General features: G+C 53.1%; 1 protein-coding gene across 49 annotated transcripts in view; it reads right to left on the bottom strand.

The window, feature by feature from the left end:
• CAMTA1 (calmodulin binding transcription activator 1) overlaps positions 1-27,882 on the bottom strand; it is a 966,581-nt gene that overhangs the window by 58,934 nt on the left and 879,765 nt on the right. For 7 of the 49 annotated variants that reach the window (XM_035252909.3, XM_035252910.3, XM_035252914.3 and 4 more), the window contains exon 1: positions 2,928-3,097. The exons of 35 other annotated variants lie outside the window; for them this stretch is intronic. The gene's annotated coding sequence lies outside the window, so the exon portion shown is untranslated. Of the gene's footprint in view, positions 1-2,927; positions 3,098-3,521; positions 3,669-3,893; positions 4,215-27,882 lie in introns of those variants that run through there. 7 more of the 49 variants (XM_035252913.3, XM_078330254.1, XM_078330256.1 and 4 more) reach the window with 2 other exon arrangements.

Below are 27,882 nucleotides of genomic sequence, written 5' to 3'. Positions count from 1 at the left end.
TTCTCCATGTTGCCTGGGCTGGTCTTGAACTCCTAGGCTCAAGTGATTCCCCACCTTGGCCTCCCAAAGTGCTAGGATTACAGGCGTGAGCCACAGCACCCGGCTCTATTTTTAAAGCCACTAGTCACAAGGTATTATTGTCATACCATATACTGCTTGTGGGGTGAAGAGTAATTATTCCCTGATGGCAAGGGCATCTTCTTGTCTGTCATGTTAACCCAAATGTAGTCACATCAGAGAATAGCAAAGAAAAGATGGTCATTTGACTTCAGGTCAATTCATTCAAGAAGAGGATAAGACTATAACTGAAGGTCTCCATGACTATGAATGCCAATGCCCCCATGATATGATGTGACACTATCCATTGGTGTCACCCAGCAGGCTAATATGCACTTCCAAAATGTTAAATGTGACTAATATTAACACATGGTCTTTAATGTAATTCAATACATCACATCTGGAATTCTCCCACCATCACTCCTGTAATCTCAGCACTTTGGGAGGCCGGGGAAGGTGGATCGCTTCAGCTTATGAGTTTGAGCCCAGTCTGGGCAACATGGAGAAGCCCCATCTCCATAAAAAATACAACCAATTAGCCAGGCATGGTGGTGTGCACCTGTAGTCCCAGCTACCCAGGAGGCTAAGGTGGGAGGATCACCTGAGCCTGGGAGGTGGAGGCTGCACTGCACTTAGCCATGATCATGCCACTGTGTCCAGCCCGGGCAACAGAGTGAAACCTGTTTCAAAAAGAACCTCACACCTTTCACTCGGAAAACTTTCATTTCAACCAATTATTTAACTTCATGGTCTTTCTCATATGAAGTCGATAATTCTCAGTTCCACCTGTTATCCACGTACTGGCTTCTAGAACAGCCCCACATGAAGATACTGCAGCAGTGACAGCTCTTCGTGAAGGCTCAGTTCAGTCCTAAATAGAAGACTGAAGAGAAACCTGAAATAATGCATCCGCCAGGGTATCAGCAAAGCCAAAGCCTTAAATAATACAAGACTGTTATTAATGACTGCATGAAATACTGTATTTCCCATTTGGGTTGTTCAGATTGTAATTCATCAGGACGACCTCGTCAAGGTCCCTCAGGAATACACAGCCATTCTCTGCTTATTTTCACTACTAGGTTAAATTTATTTATGAAATACATACCCTGTAAATAAGTGCTATTTTCTAGAACATTAAACATTATTACTCTCTAAATCTAATACAAAGAAAAAGAGAAACATAAATTTATTTGCTAGTGTCTAATTCTGGTCTTGGAATAATAACTATCTTCTAAACACACAGCAGGAAAAGTGTGTCTGCATAATGCATTTCTCTTGACCTGGTTCCTGGCAATAGTTTCTCGATAAGACACAGATTCTATAGGGAAACTGAACAGTTTCTCAAAGCAGGAAGAGAGAAATATTCCTTTGTATGTAGAGCCAGACATTTTATCAATAAAACTTGGGAGCACAATTTGAAAATGTCAGGGTTTGGCCTCACCGGTGGAAAAAATATAATGCATTCATTCAAACAACCAACCAAACACATGAGGCACTTCTGTAGTTATCTGAGGGCACCTCTCACGTTAACTGAGTCGGCTTCCGGGATTAGATACATCAGGCTGCCAAGAGAAATCGTATCAAGTAAAAGTGGGCAAAACAGAAAATGGACTTTAAAATTGTCGTCCTTCCCTGGTGAGACAACTGTTTAAGAAGATAAGTCTGCAAGAATATCATCATTTCAGAAATCTGTTCTGATACCTGATTTGTAGGGAAAATGTTTTTGATGTCTGCAGTAATCTACAGAAATCGAAAAAGTCTCAAACACCCAAACACCATCAGTGCCACCTCGACCGAGGTGCAATACCTAGAAACCAAATCATGAAAGATCCGAAAACTCGAAAAGGCCACCCCGAGCGTCTATCATGGCCCATCTGCGCGTGGAACGTGCTCCCCTGTCGCCAGTCTGCAGGGAAGCAAAGCTCTCAGAAGTTCTCCCGCGCCTTCGGTCCACTTTCGGGACTGCACTCTGCGCGCGGGTGAATCGAGGGTACCTCTCCTCCCCTGGGCTGCAGGCAGAGGCAGCTCCCGCCACCCGATCTCGCACCCCGCCGCGGAGCGCAGGGCTGTGTCCCCACCTCGTCCCGCACCTGCCCCATCTGCCGGCCCAGGGACACTGGGAGCCCCGCGGGTCCCGCCACGGGATGGGAGCGGCGCGGGGTCCCAAAAGCCCAAGGTGAGGAGGCACCAAGCGCCCTGAACACACCCGCCGCGGGCCGGGCCCCCGCGCGCCCCACACCACCCCAGCCCCGCCCGCGCGCCACCGACACGCGCGTCCCCGCCCTTGCTCCGGCACAGACACGCGCGCGCGTCCAAGCACCGCTCCAGAAGCGCATCCGGCCCGCGCGCGCACCCGGACACGCGTGGCTCTCACCCGCCGCACACGCCCCTCGCACAAACAAACACGCGCGCCCATTACCCTCTCGGCCACTCCAGGCACAGGCCCGGGGCCCCACGCACACTCGAGCGTCGACACTCGCGGCACGAACACGCGTGGCTCCCACCAGCTCGTCGCCCAAACGCATCCCCTCCCCGCAGCTCCTAGCACCTCACACTCACTCCCCACTCTCGCCCCAGAAACACGCCCCTCACACCGGGCGCGCCACTCCCGCATCACCACACTCCCCACTCGCGCCAGAAACGCGCGCGCGCCCTCGCGGCCCCTCCCCGTCGCGCGTAAACACGCCGGCCCGCGCACGCTCTCCGGGCCTGGTCCCGCACATTAGCGCCAGAAACATGCGTGTCCGCGCACCACGTCCCGGCCCGCGAGCACGCGTGCCCCCCACGCCCTGACCCCGCGCGCGCCCCCGCCGGCCACCGCCCTCGCCCGCACGCGCCCTCTGCCTTGCTCCGCGCCGCAGCGCACTCACCCGGACCTGCTGAGCTCGGCTCCCACTCTGTTAGGCTCGCGCCGAGCCGCCGCTCCCAGGCTCCCGCGCCCCGCCCGGCCCCGCCCGGCCCGGCCCAGCGCCCGCTCAGCTCCACTCGCCGCAGCTGGAACGACTCGCGGGGCTCCGGGTACCGCGGTCTCCCCGCCACTGCCCGAGTGCGATGCCCGGGCCAATGGCGAGGCGCAGCGGTGAGCTCACCGGGCCTGGCCCCGCCCCTCCGGCCGCACGGCCCAATCGGAGGGCGCGACGTCACCCGGAGTCGGGCAGAGGCAGGTGCGGGGCGCGGAGCCGCTCGGCGCGGGGACTGCGCCGGAACTGCGCCCGAGTCGCGCTGGACGGCGGGGGCCCGGCCGGAGGGTGCGGGCGGAGCGCGGCGCGGCCGTCCCCGCGCGAGTGCTGGGTCCCGGCCCCTCGCGACGCGATCCCCGCCGCCCCGCCCGCCCGGCTCAGCGCGGCCCGCAACGGGGGCGGCCACGGTCCCCTCGAGGCCGGACGGCTCCGACCCCGACGGCGGCGCCCGCTGCCCGGCCCGACGGCCCCAGGAGCCCCTCGTAGGGCGCCCGCTCCCCTTACCGCGGGGCCGCCCCCGCACCTTCCCTGCCCTCTTCCCAGCGCCGTCGGGGCCGCCCGAAGTTCCGCGCCGAGGGCCCCGCGTTCCCGGGCTCGGGCTCCCTGCGCGGCCCCGGCGCGCCCTGCGGCGGCGGCGTCTGCAATGCAGCCGGCGGGAGGAGCCGGCGCTGCGCAGCGAGCGGGGGAGCGCGGGGGCCGGGCGGGAGGAGGGGGCCGGGGGCCGGGGGCCGAGGACCCAGGGAGGGCCGGGGCGGGGCGGAGAACGGTGGGCGGGGACGGTGGCGGCGGCTCCGGCTTGGGGGGGGTGCGGCGAACCCCAGCTAAGACCCCCGCCTTAGCTGGAGTCTGAGCCTCCGCCCACCCTTTGGGTCTAACCTCCACGGTCCAAAGTTCCAGCTCCGGCCCTGCGCACTTGGGGACTTCTGCGTGAGGTCCTCTCGCCGCGGCCACAAACCCCCAGCCGCACCTCTTCATCGAGGCTCAGGTCTCCGCGCAGCCGTCCCGAGCGGACCCCCCTTCCTTTCTTCCTCCCCTGTGCTGTTTGCAGTCCCACCGGCTCGAGCAGAGAAAGTGCCTGACCCCAGACCGGTGATGAGACCGCACGTTTTGTTTTTGTTTATATATATATATATATATACATAGTCAAGTATCTGTAAAATCGGCCATGCCTCTGCCATCTGGGTAAAAAGGTGTCTCAACATTGTGGGTGGAGTCTCTTTTCTGACCCTACCCAAACGCACACAGATACAACCCCAACATTTGCAGAGCCCTTAAGCCAGTACACCCAATGAGGAATCGCTGGTTAGAGGCCGCGTGAAGGACACCCTGACCAAGCTGGGTCCTGCCCATGCCGGTAGATCGTCCATGGCTTCCCTTGGGGGCTCCACCCACTGTAAACCGAGCAAGTTCAGCTCCTGTTCCGAAGCCTGTCCTGGCAAAGCCCCAGTACTTATTCCAATCCTGCTCTAGGTCAGTATTCCCTCTACACTTGTCTCAACCCCTCCCCGCCCCCCGTGTCACCACACAGGACCCCCTTTACCCACCACCCTCCTCACAACTCTGCTATGCACCTCCTCCCCTTTATCTGCTAGGGAGACTCCTATGCATTATTAAGATCCAGCTCAAACCTGGCCACCCTCAAGTGGCTTTTCCTGACGCCCTCAGCAGAACCGAACCTGCAGCTTTGTTATGTTGGTGTGGCAGTACACCGTGAGTGGGTTCTGTTTGTTTTCAGGGCGGCAATGAAAGGGTAGTCATCGGGACACGTGGGAAACAACGGCCTGGGTTCAGAGTGGGCTCTTGCTGGCTGTGTGCCCTTCTCTCTGTGCTTTCATATCTGTGGGGTGAGAGTTAAAGGAATCAATAGGTGGAAGTGCATGTACGAGTGCCTGGCATTGATGTATATTCAAAGTTAGCTACTGTTGCCAACTTTGCCAAAACAGGGTACCTGGGGGTGAGGAGTAGTGGCTGGAAGCTGGGATGGGGTTGGCGTCTGGTTTCTGGTGTTGTTTTCGTCTTGACCTGAGCACTGGTTTTGGTTTGTGAAAACTCATTGAGTTGCTTACTTAGAATATGTGGACTTTTCCATATGTCCAGCATACATTAATAAAAAGTGTTTCTAAATGTTAGTTGTTTTTAGCTAACAGCCAGACAGCCCTCGTCTCCTTGAGAACAAGAACAAAGCCTGACTTATCCCAGTAGCTCCCACAGTAGCTGGCTGGGCACACTCTTAAGGGCTCAGCTGATGGTTGTTCAATTGCTCTGAATGGATTGTGAGCAAGAGAGCAGCAGGGGTGGAGGCTGACTTGAGAGACAGCGCCTGCCTCTATACGCTAAAGTGCCGGGAACTCATGGTGATTTGGATCCAGTTCAGTCACCTGAAACCCAGTTAAAGAGAAGGAATCTCCAGTTTTTTCTCTCTCAGGTGGGGAAGTTCTTTTTCCTGTTTTTTGTTTGTTTTGTTTTTTTTTTTTGGCAGATACAGGATTCGGCCCTGGCATCCCAGTGTCTCAGGAGGGGCCTCAGGGATACCCACAACCCCTCACCCTTCCTCCAGCAGCCCCACCTCTGCTGGGCAGGTGGGAAAGGTGGGGTCGTGGCTGCAGCAGCCCAGGAGGCACTGGCTGAGCCCTGCTGAGTGGGTTGGGGTCAGAAGCTGCCTGGGGTGACATTTCTGCATGGAGACTGTCCTTCTCCTTCTCCTGGAGTGCCTACTACTTTGAGTCCTCACTGCACCACAGGAGTGGGAGCCTTCCTTGGGCCCCTTTCTTGGAAAGTCAGAGCTAGGGCGGAATGAACTGGGTGCTCCTGAGGCAAGCCTGGAGCTCTGCCAGCGCCCTAGAACCAAATCTCCATAGGTGGTTCCTTGTGGTATTTGTTTTCCTTTCTTCCAAGTTAGAAAATAAGAGAGTAAGGCACGTGCATGATCCAAGCATATTGTTAAACCGGGTTTTTATCGGGCTTTGAGTATACCTGGGTTGTTTTGTAAAAGAGAAAAAGAAAACTTGACTCAGTTATGAGTCCATTGACAGGACCCAGATCAAAGGCAATTCTTGTCCCTTAAAACAGATACAGCCAGGCACAGTGGCTGACACTTGTACTCCCAGTACTTTAGGAGGCTGAGGCAGGAGGATCACTGAGGTCCAGGAGTTTGAGATCAGCCTGGGCAACATAGTGAGACCTCTCTACAATTTTTTTTTTAATTAGCTGGGTATGGTGGTGTGTGCCTATAGTCCTTGCTACTGGGGAGGCTGAGGTGAGAGTATTGCTTGAGCCCAGGAGGTTGAGGCTGCAGTAAGCCATGATCAGGCCACTGCATTCCAGCCTGAGCAACAGAGCAAGACCTTGTCTTGTAAAGGGTGGAAAAGCAGATATAGGGAGTTGCTGTCTCAGCCCTAACCCTGCTGAGGGTCTCAGGATGAACCCAGGGGATGGATCCTGTTGCAGAAAAGGCAGAAGGGAACTTGAGTCTGATGGAGGCCTATTATCTGCCTGCTGTTGTGCTAGGCACTCACTTACAGTGCTGCTAATTCTCCTGCAGGTAGGATATTCCACAGAGGGTAAGACAAAGGCTTCACAAAGTCAGATAACTTGCTTAAAGCCACACAGCTGGGAACCAGTGGGATCTGTATTTCAACTTCAGAGACTGTGCTCATTCTCCCCTATTCCAAGCACCTAAAAACTCTTACCATTAAGTAGATAACATTGTTTAATATAACAGTCTGGAAATTTCTACAAAGGATTTTTTTTTTTTTTTTTTTTTTTTTGAGACAGGATCTCACTCTTGCCTAGGCTGGAGTGCAGTGCTGTGATGTTGGCTTGATGCAGCCTCACCCTCTACAAAGGAATTTTACTACAGTAATTAAAGTTCAAGATGCACAACAGAATATCCAAACCAGCTGATTTCATTACACCTATTACATTTCAATACACTCCAGGGAAATAGTGATCATTAATATTACATACCAAATATTCCTGGTTGCTATCCTGGGGGTGCTTTGCACTGGCCTGAACCCTTTGAAGTTAGATGTGACCCTGTGACTTTTTTGGGTCAATGAAATATGAGTAAATCTGATGTGTATTACTACAGATAGAAGCTTTAAGAGCCAGTAACCTGCCCATCACATTCTTTCCCCCAGCCCTGGCAATTGTGCAAGTTTGTTTATAGGAAGAGGCTGGCTCTGCCAGCCTGGGCCTCTGTGTGACCATGATGAGTAGGGCTCTGCCTAGCAACTGGAGCTGGACTTGTACCATGAATTGGAAATTCAGCCCTGAGATTGGTTGTTACTGCAGCATAATCTAACCTCTCCTGTCTGATAAGAAATCAGAAGTTTCTGCATATATCAACTTCCCGCAAAATAAAAAAAAAATCTTAGGATTCTGTTCAAACTAAGTGGCAATTTAAAAATAAGAGCAGGATATATATCAGTATAACTTTTAAGGCTTGAAGAAGTAGAAAACATTTTAAAAAGCCACAGATAAAGCTGACAAGGCAATTCACTGAGGAAAGAATAGTCTTCAACAAATGGGGCTAGGACAATGAGCTATCCACATGAAAAAGAATGAAGTCAAACCCCTGCCTCACACCATATATAAAATGTAACACAGTGGATCAAAGTCCTAAATATAAGAGGTAAAGCTACAAGACTCTTAGAAAAAAGCTTGTCAGTAAACCTTCATGACCTTGGATTCAGCAATAGTTTCTTAAATATATCAAAAGCACAAGCAACCAAAGGAAAAAAATAAATAAATTGAACATTATCAAAATTAGAAGACTTTGTGCGTCAAAGGGCAACATCAAGAAGTAAAAAGACATTTCACTAAAAGGGAGAGAATACTTGCAAATCTCATATCTCATAAGGGACTTATATCTTGACTATAAAGAGAACTCTTCAGAGCTGAAAAATAAAAAGAAAATAACTCAATTTTTTAAATGGGCAAAGTATCTGAATAGACATTTCTCCAAAGAAGATCTATAATAAAGGCATAAAAAGATGCTCAACATTTGAGGAAATCAAAGTCACTAAGGAGATGCAAATCAAAACCACAACGAGATACCACTTCACACCCACTAAGTGACTACAATCAAAAAAGACAGACAATAACAAGTGTTGGCAGGATGTGGAGAAATTTGAACCCTCATAGACTGCTAGCAGAAATGTAAAATGGTGTAGCCACTTAGGAAAACAGTCTGGCAGTTCTTCGAAAGCTTAATCATAAGAGTTATGATGTGACTCAGCCATTCCATTCCTAGGTATATATCCAAGAGAATGAAAGCACATGTCCATAGGTATGAACATCTGGCAATAAAAATGAAATACTGATACATGGTACATCCTGGGTGAACCTTAAAAACATCATGCTGAGTGCAAGAACTCAGCCACAAGACCGTACATTGTATTATATCGTTTATAGAAAATGTCCAGATTAGGAAGGTTTACGATGACAGAAAGTAGATTAATAGTTGCTTAGGGAGGGTGGTGGTGGGGAGCTAGGAGGAATGGGGAGTGACCCTGGTTTGTGGGTGCCAGGATTTCTTTCTTGGGGTGATGAAAATGTTCTAAAATTAGTTTGTGGTGATGACTGTACAACACTGAAAATACTCAGAAACTTTGACTTGTACTTCAAATAGGCAAATTGTAGGGTATGTTAATTATATCTCAATGAAGCTGTAACACTCACACATAGACAAAGGAGAAGAGAGGCTGGGCACAGTGCCTCATGCCTGTAATCCCAGCACTTTGGGAGGCTGAGGTGTGTGGATCAGCTAAGGTCAGGAGTTTGAGACCAGCCTGGCCAACATAGTGAAACCCCATCTCTACTAAAAAAGTTAGCCAGGCATGGTGGTGCATGCCTGTAATCCCAACTACTCAGGAGGCTGAAGCCGGAGAATTGCTTGAACCTGGGAATCAGAGGTTACGGTGAGCCAAGATCGAGCCATTGCACTCCAGCCTGGGCAACAAGAGCGAAACCCCATCACAAAAAAAGAAAAGGTGAGAGAAAGAATGAAGACGTATATACTTGAGAAAAGAAGACTGACCAATGAGAAAAGCTAGGCCCAGGTCAGGAGGGTCTGATGGCTGATCCTCCCAGTGAGTCGGTCTGGGCCTATGTGGGATACAGTGGCAGGAACGGAATCTGAATAGACAGGCCCTGACCCATGACTACTCAGTGAGGAGATGAGACTGACACAGGGGAGGCCTTGAGTCACATGATGGTGACTCCCAAGGGCAGAAGGCATCAGAAGACAGGCAGTTTCTCATGGTGCCTCTGGAGGTCGTGAAAAAGCCAGGGGTGAGTCCGTGAAGTTTCTGCTGGCCATGATGATGTCCCTGACAGCTGGGGATCCTGGTGAGAACAGCGTTCAGAACTTGGGGTTCTCCTTGCAGATCACAATGGTTGGCTGATTTGGGGGCCAAAGGGGGGGTTTGCAGAGAGTCTCAAACATCTCCAGCTGGCTTGCACCCATCAGGGCCCCTGGGCTGTCCAGGAAGAGGGAGGAGCTGAGGCTGGGGACAGGGTCCTGGCCTGGGGTTAGCAGCCTGGGCTCTGGTTCTATCTCTCCCCGTCCCCAGAACTACCTGTATGGCAAGCTCCTTTCCCTTCCTGGGCCTCAGTTTCCTCCTCTGAAAAATCAGTTTAGACTATGCCACAAGGTTGTCCACACTGCAGCCAGTGGGCCATGTGCAGCCCAGGACAGCTTTGAATGTGGCCCAACACAAATCTGTAAACTTTCCTAAATCATTATGAGATTGTTTTTTGCCAATATTTTATTTTATTTATTTTTTTTAGCTAACCAGCTATTGTTAGTGTTAGTGTATTTTATACGTAATCCAAGACAATTCTGGTGTGGCCAAAGGAAGCCAAAAGACTGGATGCCCTGGACTAGAGCCTTAACATAATTCTTTTAAAATCCTGTTTAATCCAAATCCGTTGCTGCTGCTGAAGGGACAGGTCTAAGGCTGTGCGGGGTGGGTCACAGTGTATGGCCAGCATGACCTGACAGAGCAGGTGCCCCTGTGCTTCAGCTAGAGGGACTCTGGGCTTAAAATGATCAGTCCCCTGAGTCTAGTTGTGTGTGTGAGCCTGGCCAACTTACGGCATCAACGTCCCCCCATTCTCATCATTTAGAGCCACTCAGCTTTGGGCTGGCTTGTTATATAGCAAGAAATAACTGGCCCCATCAATGATGTGGAAGGTGGTGGGGAGAAAAGGTGTTTGCTACCAAAGCATGCCATGATTGGCATCATCCTGAGAAGGTGCCAGCTCTCATATGGAGGGAGGAAGGGGTGCATTAGCCATCAGCCTGAGTTTCTCCTAATGGACGTAATGCAGGAAAGAATCCAAAGAAGTGGGGTTAAACCACCTTCAACTCACTCTCCCTGGCTGATACAGGCCCATCCATCCCTGCAGCAACCCCCACCAGGCCCCCACTATTACATACATGTTGGATGATAAAATACACAGCGATTCTCCCCATTGAAGTGGGGGAAATGCAGAGACATCTGTGCTGTGAAGGGGAGCAGGATACAAAGGGTGGATCGTCTCACATCAGTTCAGGTGGTGGGAAGGCATGGTGATAAGGTACCCACTGAGCTTCCATGCCAGGCTCTGAGTTTGAATCCCCAGCTGCATGACACAGGACAAGTCACTTGACCCCTCTAAGATTCACATTACTCATCAGTAGAATGGGAATGAAAAGATCTCCTAGAATGAGGCCGGGATGACATCAGATAATGAATGTAAGTGGATAGCCCAGGGCCTGGTAGATGCTCAGTGAGGGCTCGGGGGGTACAACCCGGAAGTCACCATCACTTTGGGGCCTCCTGTCCTCGTGATATGCTCCAGGCTTTTCAGGGGTGGCAGATGCCTTTCTGCCACAGTTTCCTCCCTAGGCTGTTAGAATGAGCTTGCCTTTCCCACACACACAGTAGCTGTGTGGGGGAGCTGGCCAGGATGCCCTCGGCACAGTGAGTAATCCCACACAGATGCAAGAGAGGTGCCCTAACCGGATCTTACTCTGTAGCCATTCAGGAGTAGCTGGGGCAAGAAGACCCAGGCCCAGACTTCTTAGCATACACTGGTTTAACTTTCAGGTCCCACCCAGCCCAGACTGCACCAGCAGAGCTTTCTTCTAAGCAAGAATTCCCACATGTCTGTGCACCTTTTCACCTGGCTGAGGGCTCACAGCTCCTCCTGTGCAGAGTGTGTGGGCTGCCACAGCCTCCTCCATGGCTTCCGGTTCAGGGTCCAACCCTTATCAAGCTCCTGAGAGGAGCTCAGGACACCCCGGTCTTCAGGTCTGAGACAGTGTCAGAGGCCCTGCCGGGCTACAGTCAACTTTTCTATAAGGCAGAAAGACCCAGCTGAGCCTTCAAAGAGGATGCCGTGTGCCCTACAGCCCAGTAGAGTCACAATGGTCAATGGACATTTTAGAAAGGTAGACTCAAAAAATGCACTAATTCAAGCTGTCATGGTGTGGCTTTCTTACAAAGCTGATATCATTTATTTTTTTAAAAAACTTAGAGATCTGGCCAGGCGCGGTGGCTCAAGCCTGTAATCCCAGTACTTGGGAGGCTGAGGCTGGTGGATCACGAGGTCAAGAGATCGAGACCATCCTGGTCAACTTGGTGAAACCCCGTCTCTACTAAAAATACAAAAAATTAGCTGGGCATGGTGGCACGTGCCTGTAATCCCAGCTACTCAGGAGGCTGAGGCAGGAGAATTGCCTGAACCCAGGAGGTGGAGGTTGCGGTGAGCCGAGATTGCGCCATTGCACTCCAGCCTGCGTAACAAGAGTGAAACTCCGTATCAAAAAAAAAACCAAAAAAAAACAACTTAGAATCTAATGAAAGAGAAACCCATGTGTTCCCTTATAGGCAACAACGGAATCAAAAGACCCTGGCATGTATGAGGAAGCCATTTTGAAATGACCATCCTCACAGATGCTGTCAAGTACCCGTCAAAACGAGAGCTGGAAAGTTGTCCTTTTAGGGAAGCAACTAGCTCCTACCTAAGAATAAGTACCAAGGTCATGACGAGAGGAGCTGTGCTGCTCCCAAGAAAAGTGAGCAATCACAAAGGAAGGCCCAATCATGTGCAAGTGCATTTTAAATGACAGCCGTCTCCTGCACCAGGGGAGGCAGAGCTGACATATTTAGTTCAGGGAGCATTTGCAGATACCTTAGGTTCTAAATGACATTACTTAGGGAAAAAAAAGTGGCCAGGGAAAAGCACAGATGTGTCATGCACATGCATGTCCCCACCCCCTACTGATCTCTCTTTGGCACCCTGGGTCCCTTTTTCACTGTGGCCCCTCAGGGTGCAGCCACCGTCCCACACAGGCCAGCAGCTCACTGGTTCTGGAACCAACGAAGTGGAGGCTGTCCCCTGCTTGGCTCTGCTGCCCCCAGAGCCTAAGGAGCATCCGTGTCCAAAGTGAAATACCATGGATCACGCTCTGTCTCCAGAGTGGGGTCAAGAAACAGCTACACCCAAGTCTCATCTGGTCTCATCTCACTTTCAAGTGACTTGGAATAATGCCAGGGCCTTTCACCAACTATACAAATGAGCACCCACTCACTTTCTTACTGGGAATGAAGACACGAGAACGCCAGGGGAGGAATGATGTCTTTGAGTGTCACTGCGGGGCTTGGAGCTTCCGGCTCCCTGCCGCACCCTCATCTCTTGGCTCAGAGCTCGCTCTTGCCTGCTCTTTCCAGGGGAGGGATGTAAAGACTCATGATGGAAGCATCAGTCATTTCTAAGTTCCAGAGTTCCAGGGGCTTCTCGTGCCTCAAGCCCCACCTCGTGGGTCTGTGTCTGCAGCGTTTCTGGGCTGGCTCCGTAACACCTCCGTGCAGGTGCTGTTCAGAGCTATCTACCTGTGTTTCTTCTGGCTTTAGCTTTCCTGGGTGACCCAGACCAGACCTTCTGATGTCATAATACACATCATGGAGCTTATAAAATTATAAGCACTGATGCATTTTTTATGCCTTAGGAATTACATGGAATTATTAACGTCTTGGAAAATGGCTGAATGCTGCATCAGGAGCTTTCCTTTCCCTAAAGGGTGAATCATGGAGCAGGAATGCTATCTCTACAGGTCCCCACTCTGGCTCAGAGACCCCTGTTTGCACCCCGCTGGGCACTATTTGCAAGGTCAGATCCATTCCTATCGGTGTTGAGGAGAGGAAGAGAAGTCCTGTTGGAGAAGGGCAGCCATCAAGGAGGGGACACTGGTTCTAGGGCTTCCTTCAGCCTCCCAGCCCCCAGCGCAGGAGAGGGAGACGGCAGGGAGGGCGGGAGGGAGGGAGCTGGCTGCTCAAAATGGAGCCGTCGGGAGGACACTTGCCTGGGGGGAGAGCATTGCTGCAGCTAGGATTGCCGTCTGCAGGAGGGAGACCAGAGGCAGTGTTGTTTCCAGGGCAGTGTGGACCATGACACAGGGCAGCAATTGAAAAAGGTGATTGGAATCATACATTAGAATAATAACCTCAGCAGTCAAAGGCACCTGGAATTTCTAATTTAATTTCACATTTTAGGAGGACTGATCTGTAATTTAGTTAATTTCACATCTCCACCCAGGAGAACTGGAGCTTTGCACAGTATTTTCTTCAGAAGACAAAGTATTCGCCCAAACTGTGTCTCATAGTAAAATGTGTTCTTTGTCCCCTAAGAACTGCAGAATACTACATAAGATCTGTGTTTGGGGCAGTGCTTTAAAAACAACAAACACCTCAGACACACGACACCCATTTCCTCCCTTGATAAAGAGACCAAAAAGAACCTCACCCAGAAGGTGAGGAGTAGGGGAAGCAGGTGAGAGCAGTGGAAAGGTGCCATTTTGTATAGGAAAGAATTTAACTTTGCCCAAAGAGAGATCTGACTTTCATCATTACCTTCTGGGAGGTGAACTCTAAGCCCTTGGAATATCATGATTAGACTTTGTTTGCCTTTGTCTGGGGTCCTTGGGTCACAGAATGGTCTAACCAGCTGATTTAGCGTAGGTGCTGGCTATACTGGATAGGTTTAGGGTAGGGGCTGGCTGTGCCAGAAAGACCAACAATGTGATTTAGGGTGGGGGCTTTGGGTCATGTGGCTTTGAGTCTTCAGCTGACTCTGGAAGAGCTGGAGAGGGAGGTCAGTCACTTGGGCAGTCACCTGTGTGATGGAGCCCCAGTAAAAACTCTGAACACTGGGGCTCTGGTGAGCTGCCCTGGATGGCAGTACTCCATGGGTACTGTCACACATCAATACCAGGAAAGTCATGCTTTTCATGACTCCACGGGGAAGAGGACAGTGGAAACTCCATGTCTGGCCCCTTCCTGGACTCTGCCCTATGCCCTTCCTCCCTTGGCTGATTTTAATCTGTATCCTTTTGATGTAATAGAGTGCAACTATGCATACGAGAGCTTTTGGTGGGTTCTGAGTCCTTTCAGTGAATTATCAAAACTGAGAGTGGTGTAGGGGACCGCTCGAAGTTGATGCAGAAATAAGGGTGGTCTTATGTGGATGGTGGCTAACTTGACAAGTGACACAGACAATTATTGAGCATTCCTGCTCCATAATTCACCCTTAAGGGAAAGGAAAGCTACGGATGCAGCATTCAGCCATGTTCCAAGACATTAACCATCCAGTGTAATCCCTTTAACATGACAGGTGGCTAACTGATGTGGATGGGCTGTGTTCCCACCCAAATCTCATCTTGAATTCCCACAGGTTGTGGGAATGACCTGGTGGGAAATAACTGAATCATGGGGGTAAGTCTTTCCCATGCTGTTCTCATGATAGTGAATAAATCTCATGAGATCTGATGATTTTAAAAAGATGAGGTCCCCTGCAGGAGCTCTCTCTCTCTTTGCCTGCTGCCATCCATGTAAGATGTGACTTGCTCCTCCTGGCCTTCCACCATGACTGGGAGGCTTCCCCAGCCATCTGGACCTGTAAGTCCAATTAAACCTCTTTCTTCTGTAAATTGCCCAGTCTTGGGTAAGTTTTTATCAGCGGCATGGAAACAGACTAATGCATTAACACTTGGACATTCTTCCTACATATGAAGAGCACTCCTATGAACACACGTTAGAATTTTAATAGGAATTAGCAGCTGTCAAGTGTGTTCCCTCCTGATGGAGGCACAGAGGGGATCCCCTGGCTTCTCACACCTCCCTGACCCTTAAGCACTCATCACACCAACTGTGTTGTCCTATGTGCTTCCTGCCCTGGGTTGTGAGCTCCTGGGGAGTGGGGGGATGCCTGGTTGATGGGTAAAGGCTGGGTTCCAGCAGGTACCACTGAATGGCAGGTGTATGGACGGGCTGCCACCTCTCAAGGCTGTTTCTTCCATATAGTTTATGACCCAGTCCGGGGGTGAGGTGCCTGTGAATGACAAACTGAGGCTGGGTGCTGGGAGGCTTCAAGAGGGTTATGATGTGAAGCACCAGGCTTGGGGCCTGGCTGGTGGTTGTTACTGTCATTGTCACACCAGTGTGTTTTGAAACAGCAGGATTCCTGTGGGTGGAGGTTTTCATAGCCCCTGACTCACCCATTCATTCATTCATTCATTCATTCATTCATTTATTCTTTCCTTCACCAGGCTAATGTGGAACTGGGTCAGAGGCATCACAGAGGGTCAGATGAGGCTCCTTCAGGGCCCCTGCACCACAGTACACCATGTAGTGACTTGCCAAGGACCAGGCCAAGAAACCCCCTCCTTCACTAAGGCCTAGAGAGAGGGCTGAGCAGCTCCAGGAAGAGAAGTGCTTTTTTCTTTCTCTTCCAGCTTCAGTGAGCTGAAGGGAGGATTTTGCCAGGTGGCCCTTTAAAAGCTCTGAAGCTAGCCTCAGGGCATGTTCAATAAAGAGGTAGTTGAGGGTCAAGCTTCTGCATTCTGGTCTTGGGTTACTTGCCTGGAGTTTGTTAAGTGACAAGGAGACTCAGAGGGAGGCAATGGGGCCTGGTTAATCCTGGACACCCTCCCCAGCCTGGTTCTGATGTCCGGGAGGACATCTGGGCTGCTGCATCCTAAAGTTGAAGTCAGTCAGCAGTGAGGACAATGGCCATGAAGATACCACTAGGCCAGCTGTCCATCCTTCCTTCTTCTTTCCTTCCTTCTGTCTTTCCTTCCTTCCACCCAACCCATCTGTCCTACTCCCTTCCCTTCTCTTCCCTCCTTCCTTCCTTCCATCCCTTGAAGAAATCTTCACTGGGACCCTACTGTGTCCCTGCCCCCCTACATTGGGGCATGATGATAATTAAGTCAGAAGTATATTATCACTCTTACCAATTTCCTGCACACCCACAGGTGCACTTCATCTAATGCCACCTCCAGGCAGACCTTTCAGACTCCTCTCTCCCTTTCCCTCCCGCAATCTCTCTCTCTCTCTCTCTCTCTCTCTCTCTCTCTCTCAATCTCGTCCATTTGTTCTCTCGACTCTGAAGCCTATACCCATCTGCCATTGACTTTTCACACAGATGTCCCAGAAGTCCCTTAAACTCAGCCCAGCTCCTGACTGGTCCTCCTCCAAGGTGAATGACATGGAGCCTCCATAGTGAAACCACCCACAAGACCTACAGATGCCATTCCTAGATAGCTCTCACACTGTCCCTGTGCCCCCAGAACTGCCAAGTTCCCATCATGTCTAGCCAGGATGACTCCTGGTCTCCCTTCACCCTCGCTGAACCTCCTTCAGTCTGTTCTCCATGTGGCAGCCGTGTGCACTTTCTGAGAAGCCAACCTGGTCATGTCCCTGCCTCTTAAAGTCCCAGTGGCTTCCCTCTCCTTGGGAATAAAGCCTGGCACACACAACGCTGGCTCCGAGGGTCCCTCCAGCCCCTCTGGCCTGATCTGCTGCCTGCCCCCCTGCCTCACTGGCCTTCACAGCTCCCTCCCACCACAGAGCTGCTGTGCCTGCTGTTCCTGTGGCCTGAACCGTTTGCCTTCTCTCTCCATGGAGTTAACTTGTGGTCATCCTTCAGATTTGGTTCAGAAGTCATTTCTTCAAGAAATCCCTCCCAGACCTCCCTGAGAAGTCAACCTCCTCCACCATAAGGTCCCCAGATGCTTGTTGGTGCGAAGGCGGGCCCTCAGCTCTGATGTTTCCTCCACTGGACAGAAAGCTCCTTGACTGCAGGTCCTTGTCTGTCCTCCTTCATTTCTTCTGGTCCTCAGCACTTGTCATAAATAACCGAGGAGCAGGATGGGCTCCAGCCCTGGGGGGCAGCTCCAAAGTAGTGCAGGTGCAACAGGAAGAGGCTGAGGAAGTGTCACATGGCATGGAGAGCAAGAGCGGATGATGGGGTCACGCTGCTGTGTGTGACTCTCTCTGCGCCACCCACTTGTTAGTGTTTGAGCATCCTCATCTGCATAACAGGGGCCTCGCAGGTTGCCGGGAAATCTCAGTGAGTCAGTACACCTGGGTACACGTCAGTACTTCATGGCCAGGTCGCAGCAGGTGGTGAGTGTGCAGATGTCAGCTGCCGTCCCTCCTGGTGGCAGCTCTGTGCCAGGAGGTTTTTGCTGAAAGAATCAATCATCGTGGCTCAGAAGTCTGCCACGTGTCTCAAGACCAATCGATGCAGCTTGGTGCCACTGAAGTGACACAGGATGTCACCAGCTCTTCTCAACACCACCAAAAGGGGTATGGGGCTGGGGCAGAGTCCCCGCCTGTATGCCAACACATCTCAGGATTTGGCAGGACAGAAGACACTCAGAGGCCTCCACTGGATACTTCCCAATCTGCTGATGCCGGAACTGGTCCTTCTGCATGAGGAGCAGGGAGCAGTGGGCAAGAGCCTGGTCATAGCTCCCTCTCTCCTGCTGATGTGAATGCTGGGAGAGTGTCTTCTCATTCCACAGGGACACCAGAGGCAAACCTTGATCTTCCAAAAAACAACAACCCACCACACAGAAGCCACCCAGGGTTCCCAGCTGGCTCTTTTCTTTCCTTTTCTCTTCTCTTTTTTTGAGATGGAATTTCCCTCTGGTTGCCCAGGCTGGAGTGCAATGGTGTGATCTTGACTCACTGCAACCTCTGCCTCCCAGGTTCAAGCGATTCTCCTTTCTCAGCCTCCCAAGTAGCTGGGATTACAGGCACCTGCCACCACGCTCGGCTACTTTTTTGTATTTCTAGTAGAGACAAGGTTTCACCATGTTGGCCAGGCTGGTCTTGAACTCCTGACCTCAGGTGATCCATCTGCCTCGGTCTTCCAAAGTGCTGGGATTAGAGGTGTGAGCCACTGCGCTGGCCGGCTCATTTCATATCCGCCTTTGTGTCCTAGCTTCTGGAGCACAGGTGAATTTGGCCACGGGATGGAGAAGGGGAGGCAGACAGGTCGGAGAGCATGCAGAAGAAGGAGTCAGGAGGTGACTTCCATCCCGATTCCGCGATGGCCTGGGACCAGCAGCTGCTCAACCTGGGGCCCAGGTTCCTTCCAGAAGAATGAGATTGGACTATGGGACAAGTTCCAACTCCCGGACATCCTCAGTTTGTTTCTGGTGTATCAACTGTTTTCCTCTGCCATTGATTTTTTTTTTTTTTTTGAGATGATCTTGCTCTGTCACTCGGGCTAGAGTGCAGTGGCACAATCTCAGCTCACTGCAGCCTCAACCTCCAGGGCTCAAGCGAGCCTCCCACCTCAGTGTCTCGATTAGCTGGGACCATAGGTGCCGCCTGTGCCACCACCCCTGGTTAATTTTTGTATTTTTTTTTTTTTGTTGAGATGGGTTTTCAGCATGTTGCCCGGGCAGGTCTCGAACTCCTGGCCTCAAGTAATCCTTCTGCCTCCGATTCCCAAAGTGCTGCGATTACAGGTGTGGCCACACTGCCCCGCTTGCCACTGATTTTTTTTTTTTAAGAAGGAGTTTTGCTCTTGTCACCCAGGCTGGAGTGCAATGGCACGGTCTTGGCTCACTGCACTCTCCGCCTCCCAGGTTCAAGTGATTCTCCTGCCTCAGCCTCCCGAGCAGCTGGGATTAAAGGCATGTGCCACCATACCTGGCTAATTTTTATATTTTTGATAGAGATGGGGTTTCACCATTTTGGCCATGCTGGTCTTAAACTTCTGACCTCAGGTAATCTACCCACCTTGGCCTCCCAAAGTGCTGGGATTACAGGTATGAGCCATCACAGCTGGTCTGATTTTTAGAAAAGTCTCCTGTTATTCATGAAGTATGGGCCATATGACACATACCTGCCTCTCACTGGATTTTCCCTAACAAAGGACTCTGATTTCACAACAGGTGCAAAGTCTCAGCAGATGACTGCCAGGAGGGAGCCAGTCTTCAGCCTATCAAAGACTATTTTGAATGTCCTGGTGTCACAGATGTTGGGGACAAGGTTGCTGGGGCACTCAGAAGGGATCAGAGATACATGTATTTTTAGGAGCTTTTGGAAGGACAGGGCCTTGTTCTTGGCCCCAGTTAGAGGCTGAGCATTGGACTGGTTGGGAAGGGTATCCTCGCATCTTGCTCAGGACCACTGGGAACTCGCATCCCCCCAGAGGCTGCACTAGGCCCCAACCCGCCCTTGTGTCTTCTCTTCCTCACGGCGAGTGTTCTGAGTCTCAGGCCCACTTCTCCCAGCGGCTGCATACACAGACTGGCACCTCCATTGGTTTCTAGTGAGATGGATTCCAGGAGCCCAATCCCAGGAAAGGCTAAGGATGTCAGCCCAACCGCTGGCCTGGACCAGCCAGATCCCCTGACTGGTCTCTCTAGGGGCACAGCTTTGCCAAGAGGCCTTTCTTCAAGGCTTAGCTTTTAGGGGAACAGCTGACCCACATTGGAATACTGTGGTAGAATAATGGGAGTCAGGCCGGGCGTGGTGGCTCACACCTGTAATCCCAGCACTTTGGGAGGCCAAGGAGGGTGGATCACCTGAGGTCAGGAGTTAGAGACCAGCCTGGCCAACATGATGAAACCCCATATCTACTAAAAATAGAAACATTAGCTGGGTGTGGTGGTGCACACCTGTAATCCCAACTATCTGGGAGGCTGTGGCAGGAGAATCACTTGACCCCAGTAGGCGGAAGCTGCAGTAAGCTGAGATGGAGCCACTACACTCTAGCCTGGGCAACAGAGCAAGACTCTGTCTCAAAAAAAAAAAAAGAATAATGAGAGTACGACGTAATTGATTTAGGAGCTGGGGTGTAACTGCCGGAGCAGGCCTTCTGGCCTGCCAGGCAGGCTTCCGGCCAACTGCATGATCCCCGCACCCAGCAACAACCAGTAGTCGGGGCCCTAGAGCGGTCTCCGCCACGTCTGATATCAATATGGTGTTTGGGGGTGAATCACAGTTTGTTCCTGCTTTGGGGCTCACCTGGAGCCCCTGCTCCCCAGCGGGGAGCCATGAAGAGGGAATCTGTTTCTGGGACTCAGAGCAGATGTGGGACATTTCCATGAGCCCAGAGGCCGTGGACCTATCAAAAGGTCCGCGAGCCAACACCAGAGGTGCAGGGTGGGAAAAGCAGGGGGCGGGTCCTTGCCTTCCGCTGAACAGGGAGTGGATGGGGCAGTGGGAGGCACGCAATCTCCTGGGCCAGGATCTGAGAGGCTCCTGCCATTTCTCATCTGGTCCCAGACTGCAGAAGGCTGTGGCTCTGTGTTCCGAGACCTTCGTGGTGCTGTCTCACCTGGATTTTCCAGCCACTTCTCTGAGTTCTGCAAATCCGAGGAGCTCCCTCTTGCCTCAGGACCTTCCTGCCCACCTCCCCCTGCTTGGCAGCTCTGACCCAGCTCCCTGCCTGGCATCTGACCAGCCTGCCCCGTCCTCCTTTGAAACGCCTTCCTTTCTTAGCCTCCATGGGTCTTCCCTCCGTCGTGCCGGCTGTCCTCCTCACCCCCTTGGCTGGCATGGCATCCACACACCAGGGCTTCTCTGCTTCATCTGCGCTCTTTCATGGAGCCTTCGCGCTCACACCCAGGGCACTAAATGCCATATGCATGCGGAGGACTCCTACATGTCACCTCCATTCTGGATCTCTCACTGGCCTCCAGACTTTGAGATCCCACTGTGAACTTGGCTTCTCTAATGAGGGTGTCAGCTGTCATGTGACCAAAACAGAACACTAGATTCCCCTATCACCCGGGGCCTGCTTCTTCAAACTTCTCCATCTCAGGAAATGGCTTCCTGTCCCTCCAGCAGTTGCAGCCCCAAATCTAGGTGTTATCACTCGTTGTCCTCTTTCATCCTTCATATTCAAATCATCAGCAGAACGCTTGACTTCACCTCCAAGGGTCCCCAAACCCAATCTGGTCAGAGCCACAATTGCTTCCTGCCCAAACAGACACAGGGCCCCTGGAGTAGTCTCTGTGCGGTGGATGCACAATTCACTCTCCATGTGGCAGCTGTGGTGTTCTTGAAAACATACACCCGAGTGTGGCAACTCACCTCTCACGGCTCCCCACTGACTTCAGGATAAAAGCCCAGCCTCCTGCTTTGCGTGCTGTGTCCCATGTAGCCTCTGCCGGTCCCCCTGACCCTCTCCCCTTTCCCCACCCCCTCCACCTCCCCTTCCTCTATCCTGGCCACCGTGCACTCTTCAGCACCCCCAACGTGCCAGGCTTGCCCTCTCCCTGGGGGCTTTGCTCCTGATTCCCTTGCAATGTTCTCCTCATGGTCTTCCTGTGGCTGGCCCCTGCCTATCATTCACACCCAGCTTCGATATCACCTTCTCATACAGGCATCCTCTGACCTCCCCCAGCCTATAGAGCAGCCACCCTGGTACCCTCTCCCAGACCACACAGGTGAAGTTCCCCGTCCAGCACGTCTCACCATCTCAGTTTCCTTTGCAACTTGTTTGCTGTCTTTCTCCTCCACTAGAATATCAACTGCAGGAGAATAAGGATTTCCCAGAGCCCACAACTATGCTTGGCACCCAGCAGATTTACATTTACCAGGCAGCCCGGGTGAAGGAGGCAGGAAAGCTGGTTAGGACACGCATGCTTGATTAGTTTGGGCTGCATTAAGGTGGTGGCAGAGAGGATGGTAAGAAGTAGAGAATGTGAAAGAAATGAAGGAGAGAAACATGCTAGGCTGGTGCTGGGATGTGGGGGAGGGAGTGGGCAGGAGGTCACTCCTGGGTTTTTGGGTGGGATTATCCACAGGGGCCAGGAATGTCATCAGAGAGGTAGGTTGGGGAAAACAGAAAGAACGGTCATTTGTCCTGTCTGGGACCTACTGGCTTGCCCAAGAGAAACCTGGGTCAAGCTACCCTGTAGGCCATTAGATGGATGGCATCGGTCCAAGAAGAGAAACAGTGGGGCAGCCATCCCTGCACTCCAGTAGGTGGGAGAGGGAGCCCTGGCTGGGAATAAGCCGTCGGGGAGTGTGGGCAGGGGGAGGAGAGAGTAGTCAGGAGATAACTGGCCATCTGGACATGACAGAGCATTTTGGAAAGAGAAGCTTGGAGACTGAGAAGGAGCAAGCAGAGGAGTTGGAGGGAAGGGCAGAATCGCACAGCCCAGAGCCAGAGCTTCGCATGGGGAAGGGGCCATGAATGGGGCCACAGGGGCTGGCAGTCCTCAAGTCGAATGAAGACAATCAGGCTGTGGGGGCCACAGGGATGTGCTGTGGCCTTGGCAGGAGCCAAGTTGGTCAGTGTGTTCATGGTGGCGGCTGTGGAGGCTGCCCTGTCCTGCTGCCCCACAGCCGTCCCTGAGGATCCCAAGAAGAGAGCATCCTTCAGGAAGCTCCTCCAGGCCAGAAACTGATCTTTCCCATATCCGCATCCTTCCCCAAATATGTACTGCTATGTATAGAGTAAATGCTCAATAATCACTAAATGGAACTGCGCTTCCTGTGACACTCCTTAAAACATGCCACCAGGCTTCCCCATGCCTGTAATCCCAGCACTTTGGGAGGCCGAGGCAGGCAGATCACCAGGTCAGATCGAGACCATCCAGGCCACATGGTAAAACCCCGTGTCTACTAAAATACAAAAAGTTAGCCAGCGTGGTGGCACATGCCTGAGGTCCCAGCTACTTAGGAGGCTAAGTCAGGGGAATCACTTGAACTTGGGAGGCAGAAATTGCAGTGAGCCGAGATAGCACCACTGCTGTCTAGCCTGGCAACAGAGCGAGACTCCGTCTCAAATAAACAAACAAAAAACCCACAATACCTGTGATTGCAGGATGGGGCCAGCGAACTCCCAACCCACCGCAGAGCCAGCCCCCAGAGCCCAAGCTGTGCTGCCCTTCACTGCACCTCTCACGACACCCGGGGCAGAACCCCATGCACGACAAACCCTCAGGTGGCTTCTGGTGTTTTCTGGGGGTCAGTTTTGTGTTCCATGAGGCCTGATGGTGGGGATCATACCCAGGACCATGCCCTAGGGAGGAGCCCTCAAGAGATGGATTCCTGTATTGAACAGTGCTCCTCAAATGCCCATGTCTACAGGGAACCTCAGAAAGGGACTTTAGTTGGAAACAGAGTCTTTGTAATTAGTAAATTACAAATGTAATTAGTAATTCATTAAGACGGGTTCACACCAGGTGGGGTTGGCCTTCATCCAATGACTGGTGTCCTTATAAGAACAGATACACATGGAGAGGGGACAGTGGAGGCAGAGACTGGACTTCCGATGCCACGAGCCATGGATCCATGGTTATCACCAGCCACCAGAGCTGCAAGTGGCCGGAGAGGGTCCCTCCCTAGAGCCTCCAGAGGGGGCACGGCTCTCTGGGACCCTGGGCTCAGGCTTCCAGTCTCCACAACTATGAGAGCACATCTCTGTGTGAAGCCACCCAGATGTGAGCCTTTGTCTGGCAGCCACAAAAAAAAGCTGGCTGATCTTGACCCCTGGAGTGTCTGAGCTGCCACCTTCCCGAATGCTCTGGAAGGAGCCACGTGGCCTGTAGGTGTCTGGGAAGCCAACCCTGGGAGAGGAGCCTCCATCTGCCCGAGTCCTGGGGCTTCCTCCACAGACTCAACTTTGCTTCCTACCCCCATAGCCAGGACCGGGTGGCAAAGGCTGCTCCTCAGCCTTTGTTGGGAGGTGAGCTTCCTCCTAAGGGCCATTTCTCTGCAGGGTGCCATCTGTCACTGCTCCAAGGAGGCCCAGTGAGGTCCAGTTCCAAGGTGACCCACTCCTTGCCACACAGAGGAGTGCCACACAGGTCTGCTTGGTGTGGCCCCAGCTGCAAATGGCAGGAAGTCACTGCCCCAGGAGGATCTGAGGACCAGGCCCCTTGGTCCTGGCTAATGAGCACACCTGGCTCCTTGGGAGACCCAATGGCTAAGATGCTTCCCAAACTGGATGCTGATGCGACTCCCACCTGCTGTGGTGCTGAGGAAAGCATGTCCAGGGAGCACATGGACCCAAGCGGACAGATGCCCACCACAGTGTGTAATGATGCAGACCCCAGAGAGAGCAAAGCGAGAGATGGGTTATGAGGAGGGCCCTGTAGAGCATGGCACTGGCTGAACTCAGAGAGGACATGACTCCTGACACTCAGCTTCAGGTCCCGAGTGCAAGACCGGGTCAGGCCAGCTGCTTCTGCCACCTGTCACTGCTATGCACAGAAGTACCCAGAGGCCCATTGAACTAACCAGCTTGTGTCGCCCCCGTCCCCACTTCAGGTGAATGCCAGAAAGCTCTCGGTGGGAGCCCCTTCTTCCTTCGGGTGCGCCCAAAGATCTCCTGGAGGCAGGACAGGGTAAGCAGGGGCTCCCGATCTTTCACTATGGGTGTAATTCAAAGCAGCTCTTTGAAGTCAAGACCATTCACCCATGCTGTCTTATCTGAAAAATTCTTGTGAATTTTGTATGCTGCTTCATGATGCGAACCGTATTGCTTTTAGTAAAGCAATGGTGTTTTACATTATTTAGCAAGGAAATAATTTTTGCCCTTCCATCTTCTGTCATCTGGGACAAGTGATGCCTTTGGGATGTGTCCCCAGTTTCTGCTTGGCCCTGTGTGTGTTCCCTTACAGCATCCCATGTCCTGTGATGAGTTCATGGCCAGCTGAGGGTTACTGGGAGTGGCCTGGGTGGATCTGAGGGAGGGAGTCAGCTGAGAAGGGGCCAGCCCAGGTCCACTCATCAGAAAGCCCCGGAATGTTGCCACAGGAGAAAGAAGCACCCAGAGGCCTCCTGGGGGCCAGTGTCCCAGGTAGAATGGCCTCTCCCACTGTCCCTGGAATGTTCCCCTGGACTCTGGGGCAGTGTGTGGTCTCCAGCTCTGGTAGGTACAGGCTGGTGCTAGAATCAGCCCACAAGGAAAGGCCAGCCGGACTGCAGCCACATGCCAGGGACAGGCCCTCTCACACCCAAAGTGGCAGCTCAGAAGTGAGGGCAGAGCTGGGGGCCACCCCAGAGACAAAACTTCCATCTGTTAGCACAGAGAGCTTGGTCGGATCAGAAGGCCAAACCGAGAGGCCTTTCCTTCTGTCCACTTCCTTAGACAGGAGTGAGGCTCTCAGTCTTCCCAGACACCTACCCCAGAGCCAGGCTGCCCCAGAAGTCACAGGATAACCCCTTCTGTCCCTGGTGTGCTGCTGGGGCAACTGCTGGGGGTCGCCCACCTTACACTGAGGCTTGCCCAGGAAGCAGACCCCTGGAGAATAAAGTCTGAGCTCCTAGTCCATGCTCCCCACTCTGCCTGAGATGACAGGGTCCCTGCCCAGGAGACTAGAGGAGCCCAGGAGGCCAGCCAAGCCCTGGAGAGCTGCACCCAAGTCTCACTCCAATCCTCTCACTCCAATCCTCCCAGGCAGGAGGCTAAGTTGCCAGAGAAGCATTGAAAATAGAACCTAAGTATAAGCAGCTTAGTGGGGTTCCAAGAAGGGCCAGCAGGTGGGGATGGGGACAGGGGACCCTAAATCTCAACCTGGCCTTGGGGAGAATCAGATACTGTTAGACAAGAAAGAGTCAGGCACACAAAAGTTCTGCTCACCTTCTCTTCTAGGGACTCCAGTCACCTAAAGGTGTCCCAGTGTCCTTGGCCGGAAGAGGGCCTGCCCCCCTCCCTCAGCTCCAGGGCTGCAGCATTGAACTGCCTGGTTTCTTCTCTTTGCAAACACAGGCACAGGCGAGACATGTCTACACAGACAGCACCTCCTCTTGACGATCAGCACAACCCTGGCTGTTGTATCCAGGACTTATCACAGGCATGGTGACATTTCCGAGACCCTCCAGGGTAAACTCCATTGCCTGCCTATCTCTATCCTGGAAGAGGTCCCCCTTGCATCTCTATATGAAGAGCTGGCCTGCTCAGACCACCCTGGGGTCCTGTGCAAATGGCCCGGGGTCAGGTCAGGCCACAGGAAATTTGTTCTGAATCCCGATCTTTGCAGGCGGAGGAGAAAATGGTGAAAACGGCAGTTCCCAAAGACCCTGGGCTAAAGGCAGCTGCCCTTTCCCTCTCCGGCCACTCTTGATGATCCCTCTTTCTGGGCTACTGTCGCTCAGGCTTCAGGTCTGACCAGGGGGTCGCTTCCCCCTTGAAGCCTTCCTTACCACTAGCTGGATTCAGCTCTTTTGACAGCCCCGCCTGTACTCGCTCATTCACGAGTGCCTGCATTCATATCTCAAATTGTACTGCAGCCCTGTCCCCGCACCACGTTCCGGCCCTGGGCTAGGTGATGGGGGTATGGCAGACAGGGCCTCTGCCCCTGGAGCTCACAGTGGGGCACAGGGGAAGGGAGGGAAAGACCCCTAGGTTTTGGTGGGGGCGCTGCAGCTCCGGGATCCAGAAGGCTGCGGTTCCTTCTCCCACCCGCCATCTCCACTCCCAGTCTCTCCCAGGATGGCTGCGCCCCAGCTGAGATTTGGGGTCGTCGGGTCCCTGCCCCGCGGGCCGAACGTGGGGACGATCGCCCTCCGCAGGGCGGGGCTGCGCAAACAAGCCACGCCACGGGAACTAAGGCTGCGCTGTCGGGACAAAGACTTCGCTGCTGCAGCTGCTGCTGTTGTGCGCGCGCGCGCGCTCGAGTTCGCTGCGCCCCGGACGCCCCCCACCCGGCCTTTGGCCAGACAAACGAATCTATGTTTTAGATCAAACGAGAGCAAACATTCCCTTCCCCAAACATTTCCCCCCTCGGGCATGGCGGAGGGGACAAAGGACAAAGGGCGCTCCCCGCACGCCGCGGAGGTCACGGAAGGAGGGAGCCAGGCCTCGCCGCCCGGGACCGAAGGCCCGCAGTCCCTGCCGCAAGCTGCGGCGCACTCGGAGGCGGGCGGCCGGGCTTGGGCCTTCACAGCTCCGCGGTCCTCGCAGTCCCCGCGGGCGCACCGGACCCCGCAGGGCGCGGCGCCGCCAGCCTTTCCGCGAAGGGCGCCCGCATTGCGGCTGCGCGCGCGTGGGCGAGGGTGTGTGCACGCGCGTCGCCAGCAGCCGTGCCCCAGTTTGCTCCGCGCTGCAGTCCCCGGGGGCCCACCCCTTCCCCAGCCCTCCTCCCCTCGTCTCGGCGCATCAGTCTCCACGGCGGGCCGGGCCAGCGCGGAGGGACAATCGGGCCAGCACGGAGGGACAATCCGGCCAGCGCGGAGGGACAATCCGGCCAGCGCGGAGGCACAATCGGCCCAGCGCCCGCGGGGGGGGATTAGCCCAGAAGCTGCGGAGACCGAGGGGAGGGGACGGCAGGGACAGGGGGAAACGAAGGCTCATTACTGCCCAGCCACTGCAGCATCGCCCGGACGCAAAATTCACGGACAGGCCCCGTGGCCGGCCAGAGGCCCTGGACCCCCGCGCTGCCTCCTGGCTAGCTGTTCCCGCGGCCCCCTTTGCGCTGTGGCTGCGGCGCTGCTTCCCCTTTCCCACTTAGTATTTATCAAGCTGGTGAAAGGCTGGGAAGGCTGGGCCCCGGGATGGGTGAGTGCCTTGTATTCATTTAGGGGAAAAAGAATAGCCAGGGACCCCGGGCTGC

The sequence above is a fragment of the Callithrix jacchus genome, chromosome 7 (genome assembly GCF_049354715.1).
Source record: "Callithrix jacchus isolate 240 chromosome 7, calJac240_pri, whole genome shotgun sequence".
Taxonomy (NCBI): domain Eukaryota; kingdom Metazoa; phylum Chordata; class Mammalia; order Primates; family Cebidae; genus Callithrix; species Callithrix jacchus.
The sequence above is the reverse complement of the archived record's forward strand: the minus strand, read 5'-3'. Positions and strand labels throughout refer to the sequence as shown.